This window comes from Sorex fumeus, unplaced genomic scaffold (assembly GCF_029834395.1).
Source record: "Sorex fumeus unplaced genomic scaffold, SorFum_2.1 ptg000124l, whole genome shotgun sequence".
In the NCBI taxonomy this organism is placed as follows: domain Eukaryota; kingdom Metazoa; phylum Chordata; class Mammalia; order Eulipotyphla; family Soricidae; genus Sorex; species Sorex fumeus.
The window spans coordinates 368,040-374,824 of record NW_026606181.1 but is presented as its reverse complement, the minus strand read 5'-3'; positions in this window follow the sequence as shown (position 1 = coordinate 374,824).

Below are 6,785 nucleotides of genomic sequence, written 5' to 3'. Positions count from 1 at the left end.
GAAGTGTGAAACACATACCAAAAATGTACACAAAAGCATATAGTTTGGGGCAGGAGAGATGGTACAGGCCTGGAGCATCACATGACTTCCCTAGATACCACGCAGAGCAACCCTGCACATGTCCCCCATGTGTTTGGGTGTCTGGGGTGATCTTCAGCACCACATCCTCCAGCCTTGACAGCAAACTACTGGCCCATTTGGTTCTCTAGAGGAGCTCTGGGGACTCCTGAGAATAGCTTGGGACACCCCCCAGTAGCCCTCCAAGTATATAGTTTGGAGAATTTTGACAAATATATACACCTTTGGGTAGGGAAGAGCACCCACCAGTGCTCAGGGCTTATTTCTGTCTCGGTGATCAGGAATCATTCCTGGCAGGGCTGGGGACCATATACAGTGCCAGGAATTGAACCTGCGTTGGCCTCGTCTAAGTCTGGCACCTTTTACCGGCCCCACGATGGATCCTGCTCCTACTCACACTTTTTGACTAGAACCAAGATCAACAATGATGACCTTACTAGCGCCCTGGAAACTCCCCTCCTCGCTTCCAGCCCCAGTCACTATTGCCTCTCTGCGAAGGTAAGCACGGCACCAACTTTCAGCAGATCATTTACTCGTTGTTGTGCTTTATAGAAATGGATTCACTCAGTACTTCTGTGTCTGACTTTTTAATGCATTTTTCACTTCTGCAATTCATTCGCGTCGTTTAATTGCAAATCTCTTATTTCATTGCTGCAAAGTGTGAACATTGTGTGTGTGTGTGTGTGTGTGTGTGTGTGTGTGTGTTCTTCGATAGCTCGTGGTTTTTGGTGCTATTCTGTTTGGAGACTTAAAACAACACAGGGGATAGCGTTCTGAACCTGTTTTATCTCTGCACACACTCATGCCTCAGGCCTGTGTCTAGGCCGGGCTGGGGTCGGAAGGCCGGCCCCTGGAAGAGCACTGCCTCGCCGTGTTGTGAGCTTAAGCCTCAGCAGTTGGGCAGAAGTGTTCCTTCGCCTCTTCATCACCTCTAGCCGGTTCCCATCTCTCTTCCCTGCATCCCCTATGTGACTTCGAAACACAAAACTGCAGCCAAGTTCGGATAGCTCAGAGGGTCAGGGGCTGGGGTGGGTGGGTGGAATCTTCTGGATCTTGTGCTCTAAATCATCAACCACCTCGGGCCTCCCCTCTCCTCGGTTCGGCCGGCCCCCACGGGCCTCCCCCACGGGCTGGCGGGCGGGCGCGCTAAGAGTGCGCGCTCAGCCCGGCGCAGCATCCTTGCTCACTCTGGTGCTGATGCAGGCCAGGATGGGTGGAGTCGAGCCCGGGAGAAAAGTCCTTTGGGTGGGTGCCCGGGGAGAGGGGGGGGAAGGGGATGGTCTGTGCGAGCGAAACTTCAGTCGGGCCCTGGGTGAGTTTGCAGGGGGGTGGGTAGGAGTCTTCCCGGTGCGCGCCCGGGGTCTCCCGGAGGCGCTGGAGCGCGGAGAGGTCGCCCCCTCCCCGCCCTCCCGGGAACCCTGGGGGAGCCGGGGGGCGTGGCCAGGGGCGGGACGGGGGCGTGGCCGAGGCGTGTTCCCGACCGGGGGCGTGGCCTAGGGCGTGGCCTAGACCAGGGGCGTGACACAGGGGCGTGGCCTGGACCGGGGGCGTGGCCGGGCGGGGAGGGCGGCGGCGCGCGCATGCGCACCCCGAGCCCGGCGCATGCTCCGCAGCGCGGCGGCGCCACCGGCGAGGGGAGTCGAGCGTCCCGCGCCCCCCGCGCCCCCCGGGCGCCGATCGCGTCTCCCGAGCTCGCCAGGAAAGTTCGTTTTTTTCCAAAAAAAAAAAGGGGAGAGGTGGGTGGGGGGGAAGGAAAAGATCCGAGTGGCTCCTGAGCGCGAAGACGGTGAGTAGCGGCGCCCACCCGGGACCCGGGGGCTTGGGGAGGGGGCGACGAGCAGGAGCGGGACCCCCCCCCCACCCCGCGCCGCCCCCCGGCCCTCCGGGTCCCCGGGACCCCCGCCCCGCCGCCGCCGCCCTCCGGGAGCCGAGTCGCCGTCGCTAGAGGAGGTGGGCGGCGGCCCCCTGCCGGGGCGCGGGACCCCCGCACTGGGCGCGGGGGCGCGGGGGGCGCGGGGGCTCCTGGCGCTCCCGACCCCCGGGGTGGGGGGAGACCCGGCGCGGGTGGGGGAGGGGAGGGTCCCGCGGGGTCTGGCCGCCCCGGGACCCCGCTGTCCCCGGGACCCTCTGCTGGGGTGGGCTTCCCTCGCCCCCGACCCCGGCGCCGCCCGCTGACCCGGGAGACCCCCAGCCCCGCGGCCCGGGTGGGCACCGGGGAGGCTGCAGCAGACCCTTCCCCAGGTTTCAGGTGACCCGAACCCGGCGTGCAACCCGAGAAGTTTTGCAGAAATTTTTTTTTTCATTAAATAAATGTAGTTGGTGAGCTGTTATTAAGGGAACACAACAACCCTGGTGCTTTTTTTTTTAATTTTTAAATCAGCGTGGACCCCCCCCCTTTTTTTTTTTTTTAGGATCTAGGGAGGCTGCGTCGGTGGGCAGGGATCTGCAGATTCCGAGGGTTGGAGACTTTTGGGGGGAATCGATCACGCAAATTCTTGTGCTTTGGGGTGATGCCTATTTTCTAGGGATTTGGTTGTTTTGGAAAAAAGCGGTTGGATCCTGTGGCTCACAGCGGCTGATCTTCCCAGGGATCTGAGGAACCCGGACCCCCCCCCACCCCACGCGTGGCCCCAGAGGGGACGGATTTCTTCCCCTTTTCCCACGCCGGGCCCCGGGTTGCAGCATCCCCTGCAACCCAGCAGCGCCCACCTGCCCCCCAAAAAAACAAAATCCACAGACCAGACCAAAAAAAAAAAAAACAGACCAAAAACCCAACCCGATTCCACTTTTATCCATGAAATTTCCTTCTTTGCAGGGGCCCGAGCTACAGTCCAGCGGGGAGGGGGCTTGTTTTGCACGCGTGGACCTGGGTGGTGGGATCCCCGGGACCCCTTCTGGGTTCCCCGAGCCCACCAGGAGCAATTCCCGGGAACCCTTCTGGGTTCCCCGAGCCCACCAGGAGCAATTCCCGGGACCCCTTCTGGGCTCCCCGAGCCCACCAGGAGCAATTCCCGGGACCCCTTCTGGGCTCCCCGAGCCCACCAGGAGCAATTCCCGGGACCCCTTCTGGGCTCCCCGAGCCCACCAGGAGCAATTCCCGGGACCCCTTCTGGGCTCCCCGAGCCCAACAGGAGCAATTCCCGGGATCCCTTCTGGGCTCCCCGAGCCCACCAGGAGCAATTCCCGGGATCCCTTCTGGGTTCCCCGAGCCCACCAGGAGCAATTCCCGGGACCCCTTCTGGGCTCCCCGAGCCCACCAGGAGCAATTCCCGGGACCCCTTCTGGGCTCCCCGAGCCCACCAGGAGCAATTCCCGGGACCCCTTCTGGGCTCCCCGAGCCCACCAGGAGCAATTCCCGGGACCCCTTCTGGGCTCCCCGAGCCCACCAGGAGCAATTCCCGGGACCCCTTCTGGGCTCCCCGAGCCCACCAGGAGCAATTCCCGGGACCCCTTCTGGGTTCCCCGAGCCCACCAGGAGCAATTCCTGAGTGCAGAGCCAAGCGTAAGTTCAGAGAGTTGCTGGATGTGACCTCAAAACACAATGTATCATCTAAAAAATTCTATGAGCAAATGCCCTGTCCGGGGGTATGTGCATTTCCATGAGTTTTCGGTTCTTGTGAGCAGGGTTCTGAGAGTCAGGGCCGCTCACCGCTCACCTTGCCCTGAACCCCTGGCGGTGGCCAAATGTTACCAGCATTTGAGATACACAGAGGTAACACAAAATGTTACCTTTTGTGGCTGGCTTTTCCCAGTTGCCCAGACCTTGAGAGATTCCTCCAAATTGTTGCCACTTATTCACGGGTTTCATTGGTTCTTTTCTTTTTTTTTTTTTTTAATTGCTGAGTAAGTGGTCCATGCCCCTTAGAGGTGCCCGTTTGTGCAGGTGTCTGTCAATTGATGGACATCTGTGTTGCTTTCAGGAACAGGAGTAATAGGCACACACAATTGTTGTCAACATCCACAAACAGGTTTTTGGGTGACCATAAAATTTTAGATCTTAGGGCCTGAGCCTTTATAATGCTTTATAAATTACAATTAAAAATACTTTATTATACATTATAAAGTACTTTATAATACTTTATAAGCCTTTATAGTACAAGGTAGGGCACTTGTTTGCTGATGCAGGGTTAGATCTCTGGCGACCCACATGGCCCCCGAGTCATTCTTGAGTGCAGTGCCAGGAGTAACATTTGAGCATTGCTGGTGGGTCAAAAACAGACAAACAAACAAACAAACAGAAAAAAACAAACCTTTAGAGCCCAGAAATTTCTGGGAGTGGGGTTACAGGGCCGAGTAGTAAAAGTATGTTTAATTTTCTAAGAAGCGCACTCCTCCCGCGGAACTGTGTCATCCTGCCTTCTCATTAGCCAGGGGAGAGTAAGAGTCATTCCCTTACCTCCAAACATTGGGTATTCATGTATTTTTTTTTTTAAGTTGAGGCCGGATTTTGTGACATCTTGATACAGTTTCTAAAACCACATTCTCTTTCAGATTTGGCCAAGCCAGTTCTATTTGCATTAATCTCCTTCGGGAATTCACTGCGACTGTGGTTCGGCTTCTTGTGATTAATTAAAAGGTGTCTGAATCACCGCCCCTAGTCCTGGGAAGACTCCCCGTTACCTTTACCAGAATGTCCGATTGTTAGTTAAATCTTTTGAGGTAGGGAGATAATGGTATTTTATTGGCTTGAGTGTGCCTTCGGCTAGTGGCTAAGAAAATGTCTTTTTATTTACTTCTCTGGAATAAATAGTCCTTGTTGAATATCTGGCCAAACTTTTGTGCGTTTTGGGGGGGGGGGATGGAAAGAGGACCAGGACTTCTGGCTCTGTACTTAGGTAGGGGTCACTCCTGATGGTGCTGGGAGACCCTGTGGGGCGTGAGGATCAAACCTGGTCGGCCGCGTACGAGGCAAGCACTTACTTGCTGTCTTATTGCCCCAACCCTCAGCTTTCGCCCAGTTTTAAATTGGGTTGTTTTGTTATCTTGAATTTTGAGGGTTCTTTGTATATTCTGATGATATGTGTTTTGCAATTACTTCATTGCCATCTGTAGTATGTCTTTTCATTCTTTTTATAATGTCACGAAGAGCAAATGAAGTTTATCATTTATCAGTATTCTCTTCTCTGGCTCTGCTCTTGTGGTATCAGATCTACGTAATTACAGACCAAGATTTTCTCCTTATAAAAGTTTTTCTTTTCAAGTGATAGGTGAACATTTAGAGCTATGATCTATTTTGAGTTACTTGTATGAATTGTGGAATTTAGGGGAAGTTACTTTTTTTTTTATGGCTATCTGCATGTTCTGTCATCATTTGTTGAATACTGGCTTTTCTTCATTGAATTTTTCACTCCTCTGTCAAAAATCAGTTGACTCTGTTTGTCTGGGTCTATTTTTGGGTTCTCTGGTTCTGTTCCATTGATTTATGTAGCTTGCACTTTTCCTGTGACACTTCTTGATTAATCTAGCTTAATAAAATTTGGGGGCCGGAGTGATAGCACAGAGGGTAGGGCGTTTGCCTTGTACTCAGCCGACCCGGGGTTCGATTCCTCCGCCCCTCTCGGAGAGCCTGGCAAGCTACCGAGAGTATCTCGCCCGCACAACAGAGCCTGGCAAGCTCCCCGTGACGTATTCGATATGCCAAAAACAGTAACAACAAGTCTCACAATTTGTTGTGAGGTGTGACTCGTGCCCGCTCAAGCAAATCGATGGACAACGGGAGGACAGTGGACAGTGCTACAATAGTGTTTCAAAATTGGGTAGTATATAATAGAGTTAAGGTTAACTGAGGGAATGGACAAGGGTATTATAATTCTTTTAAAGAAAGGGATTTAAATTATTTAAAAATAAATATGAAAATAATGAAATGGATAGTGTAAGTAAGTAAGTAAGTAAAGGCCCTCCCGTTGATCATCGATTTGCTCGAGCGGGTCCAGTAACGTCTCCATTGGAGACTTTGTTGTTACTCTGTCTGGCATATCGAATACTCTCGGTAGCTTGCCGTGTAAAATAAAGATTTATATTAATATAGATCCGGTCACTATTTTTTTTTTATGTATTCCATTTAAATCTTTTGGAATTAATGTGCTTGTCTTTAGGAAAAAAAATGTGATTTCAAATCGTACAGTTGAGTGTGGTTTCCCCGAATATATAAGCATTTTATTTTTTTGTTGCCTTTTGCTCGGCCTTGGGCTTCACTTACTGAGAATGGTCATTGTTTTGTTCTCAATCTAAGGGAGAAAGCCGTCAATTTTTCGGAATTTAAGGATGGATCGGTTGGAAGGCTTTTTAAGTGGACGTTTTTTAAACAGACTATAGACACCCTTTTCTGCTTTTAGTTTATGTTCTCACAAATGGATGTGGATGTGTGTATTTTTAAAGTATTTCCCCCGTATCACTTGGAAATGTAGATTTTTCTCTGTGGAAGTTTAGAGTGGGCATCATCTGTATGTATATGACCTTAAGTTGCCCACTATAGAGTTGCAAGTGGCAGGATTTCACCTTTGTTTAGGTTGGGGAAAAGCTTGCTGGGGGCCCACCTGGGAGTGGGCCCAGGTCTCCTAAGTGTGTTCAGCCCATTGAGCTAGTTCACTGTATTGCATGATTTACTTTACGAGTATTCTGTTGAGAATTTTTGCCTCTCCATGAGAAAATACTAAGAAGAGCCACTTTTTAAAAAATTGAATCATCATGAGCTTCAGTCACAAAAC